Source organism: Wolffia australiana, chromosome 14, assembly GCF_029677425.1.
Source record: "Wolffia australiana isolate 7733 chromosome 14, ASM2967742v1".
Classification (NCBI taxonomy): Eukaryota; Viridiplantae; Streptophyta; class Magnoliopsida; order Alismatales; family Araceae; genus Wolffia; species Wolffia australiana.
In genome coordinates, this window is record NC_135848.1 from 2,996,544 (window position 1) to 3,001,119 (window position 4,576).

Below are 4,576 nucleotides of genomic sequence, written 5' to 3' on the forward strand. Positions count from 1 at the left end.
CGTATATAGCGACATTCCAGTAATTCATTAATGAGTTTCTCCAATGACGATTTATGTTGATGTGAATATCTATAGGGTTTTTGGTTGATTGGTCTTGCCATTAGGTCTAGGACAATGCGGTGATCTACTGTTCTGGTTGGCGGCAAGGTTACAACCGAAGAGAAGACTGTGGGATATTTTTGTTGATATTCCGAGAAAACACCAGAACTAGAAGTAAGAGAAAATACCTGAACTGAGCCAGTGTTGCAGCATTCTTGCAATTTCCATAGGTGTTGTTTACTATCAATGATGTTGTGTCCTGAAAAAGACGGAAAAGATAATGCCATCGGAGTCTCTCTCTCTCTCGATCGCATTCTGTCTCTCTCTCTCTCTCTCTCTCTCTCTTTCAGAGGGCCCTCTTATTTTCCCTCCCTCTCTCGCACTCTTCTCTCTCTCTCTGTTAGAGCGCCCTCTTATTCTCTCTCTCTTTCTCTCTTAGAGCGCCCTCTTATTTTCTCTATCGTTCTCTCTCTCTCTCTCTCTCTCTCTTTCTCTTTTAGAGCGCCGCCTTATTTTCTCTCTCTCGCTCTCTCTCTCTCTTTGTTAGAGTGCCCTCTTATTTTCCCTCTCTCGCTCGCGCTCTGTCTCTCTCTCTCTCTCTCTTTTAGGGCGCCCTCTTATTCTCTCTCTCTCTCTCTCTCTCTCTTTCTCTTTTAGAGTGTCGTCTTATTTTCTCTCTCTTGCTCTCTCTCTCTCTCTGTGTTAGAGCGCCCTCTTATTTTCCCTCTCTTGCTCGCGCTCTGCCTCTCTTTCTCTCTCTCTCTTTTAGAGTGCTCTCTTATTTTCTCTCTCGCTCTCTCTCTCTCTTTCTCTTTTAGAGAGCCCTCTTATTTTCTCTCTCGCTCTCTTTCTCTCTCTCTCTCACTCTCTCTCTCTTTTAGAGCGCCCTCTTATTTTGACTTTCGTGTGTCAGTCTAGTTAATAATTTTAGTGAACCAATAATATTCTTCAACCTTTTAAATTAATACTATGAACATGTGAGTTCATTAATCAATGATCAATTTTACCCGATATCTTGGTTTAGGCGCCAGTCCACAGGGTGTAGGCAGCACCTTAAGATATAGAGGAGTACCAAATATCTCATGAAATATCTTAAAAGATCCTGATTAACATAATTACTGTGCAAGTATAATCCTTCTGTCCTGCAAGACCCTTAAATGTTGTGTAATATAAAAAAAGTATCAAACCTAACTGATCATTCTAGTTAGTAATAATGCATAATGAACTTAGTGGAGAACACCTAATTTCATATCTTTACTATCCTTCCTAGAGAGTTGAAAGAATCTTCTTCTCGTATTGACCATTCAATTACCTTCATAGATTTGTTGTTGTATTTGAGCTAAGACCGGTTTAATCCTTCCTTGACCAGTTGATCACGTTTCGTATTTTCCTTCCATTGGAAAGATTATTTTTTATTCACGCATTAGGATCACTTTCATGCCAATGAAATCAATAAAAATAACTTCCATTTGGGTGTCATACTATCCAGAAATTCATACAGATTAATTTAATGAAATCGTTCTCAATAATATTTATTGTCCATCCTTGGTGAACCTACATTAGTGGCCACAAGATCACCCATGTTTATCACATTATTATGATCATATTATTATTATTATTATTCGATATTGATATTTTGATGTCCATATAGAGAATCCTTCAAATAAGAAAAAATAGATTTTATGTTTAAAGATATATGATACCATCATAATTTGCTTTGGACTTTCATGTATTCTAGGATTTCAGGAAAGATGGGACAAGAGAATAATGATGAATAAATTCTCATTTGAATGCACTTACAGCAAAACTAAAGATCGATTGGCATAGAAACCACAGAATATCCATAAAAATCCATCCGAATATGGAGTGACAGTTATGGTGGAAATATATGGTTTACAAGCCAATCACTCTTCTATGTCTCATTTAAGTTGATTTACATAAATGACATTTATTATTATACAAACATGATGTATATAGTGAACGCCATGGACAATTGTAATGATGAGTGAATTTTGAGGAGACCATACAGTGGGGATCACTTATCTTGTAATGGTATCTGGGTGCTCCAATTCATATGAAATACAATAATAGTAAATAGAATAGCAGCTACGGTTTAACAATTCACCATGCAATAATTCATTATATGAGTGGTGTGCAGATGAGGAATTTTGCATACACAATATATGATGACAAAAAGTACAATAAATAGGTTGATCTAATCTATTTGACTTTACATAATATGGGCGTAGATATGAGTTTTCCACACCATTGATGGAGAAACTGGCTTAAAATAGTGCATAATTAACTGGGTAGCTAATAAATAATTATTATGCTTATAGTGTCACTTCTAAGACTAGTAATGAGCTAATGGATAACACTGCTATAGTCATTTCGACGCCAACAGATATGCTTAAAGTGTGCATATTTTTATAAAAAAATATTAAGCACATAACGGCCCAATGTCATAAGTGAGAAATACCACGACAAGTATCTAATTAGCTCCCCCATTCTTATCCCGTTCTCAAGTGCCCTTCTCTCTTGGTGTGGGTTTTAGGTTAATAATATCTTCTTATATTTCTAGTGGCACTCATAGAGAAGAATAATATGATATGTAACATGATGATGTTTGCATGAATACGTTCAGAGGATGAGTATATGTACAGATTGAGATAATTCGTTCATTGAATGAAACAATAGTAGATGTGACTTTATGGAAGGTGATTTGATCATCAAATACTTTTTCTATATTTTTAAATATATTCTCCATAGATTATTATATGATATACATCTCACCGTTGAGGGCCAATTGTGCTATAACCTATCTTGAAAATAGCCATGTAATAACCTAACTGGTGGTCTTCACCTATGGAGGATGATCAACAATAGTTGGACCACTATTGCACTGGAGAATGAGGTCTGATAATTATATAAAGAGTATATGAATGAAATTAATAATGCCAATATTGAAGATTTGACATGCCTATGCATAATAGCTCTGATATCCTGTTCTTTACTCTTCTCGTGTAAACACTTTATACTTTAGAAAATGAAGATGTATTCTTGCTTCCCTCTAGTATTCCCCTAAATATGAATGCATTCCATTTGAGAGTTTCTGATTAATATTTGTGATACTGTTGATATCTTGGCTGATGAAAGCATATGGAATTAAAGTTGAATACTTGAGAGACTTTGAATAAGACAGATTTGAAATTTGAAGGTAGAATAAATAATAACCTCCACTTATTTCATATCCCATCTTGGTTTGGTCATTGTTTGATTTACTCATTCAGATGTTGTAAATGATAAGTTCACTAAGGCGTTGGAAGAGAAGAACTTAACCATTCTTAACCAAGACTCTTTAGTATCCCATTGGGGAATAGAAAGGACATATACTAATTGTAGTATGCGTAAAGATGCAAATTATCTCTCTAAGCTTGATATTTCCTCAATCACGATCAATGGGGAAACATTTTATCAATTCAGTTCCGTAACATAAAAAGAATGTCTCCAAAGAAATATTGAAACTAAATGAGATGTCTTCTAATACTCAGAATGATGCCCTTTGCTAAGTACTATTACTAGGTTACATTTAGATCTTAGGGCACAGTTAATACATTTGTTGATTTTTAAATATGTACTGAGTCTGGCATACGTTTTAAAATAGGGCCCTGCAGTAGGATTTGGATTTTGAGTTATAAGTAGGATATGCTCTAATGTGATGAAGACATGTGTTTCAGATACTCACTAGATTAATGTAAATGTATAAGCCAAATACAAGGAAAATAGAAAACAATAATGAAATGGGGTGAGGAGTCATATTCTTACATGTTGTGAAGTTTTTGTTTATACACACACACACACACATATATTAGAAGTTAAGAACTGTTTTATGTATTCATCCTTCTTTACTCCTTCCCTCTCTTTTCCTTCTTTGTGAGATCAAAGTTTGAACAACCAAATCCTTCAAAGATAATAACCAGGTCTGGTCGGCTAGGGCACCATCATGCCCCTTATATAGGGGCAGGATGGCCCTTACTAAGGGTAGAGGAACCCTTAATAAGGGCACATGTGCCCTTATTTTTTGGGGGGGGGGGGGGTCTCTTATACATAGGACCCCCCTTTTAACACAAATAAAAAGACATGTTTGACGCGTACATTAACAACACAAAACGCGACACGTGAAACATGGGATGCCACATGATGGACACAAAAATGACACGAGGAACAGAAACATGCAAACATGATAAAATGACGAACTGAAGGAGCACGTAATGACGAAAATCAAAACGACGAAAATACATGTGTGATTTACATGGGGTATTTGAACCCGGGTGTCTTCACTTGCACCTTGGCGTGCTGATCGGGTTGGACACGAACTGGCGGGGCTTTCGATGGCGATGGTGGTGGCTCTGAAGACGTCTCGGATGGAGTGGGCTGGTGCGCTCCATCACCAACAATGAATTAAAACCCTAGGTTTTCAGTTTATCACCAAACAAAACATAAGGGCCTAGGGTAAAGTCTCTCCCCTTTCTTTGTC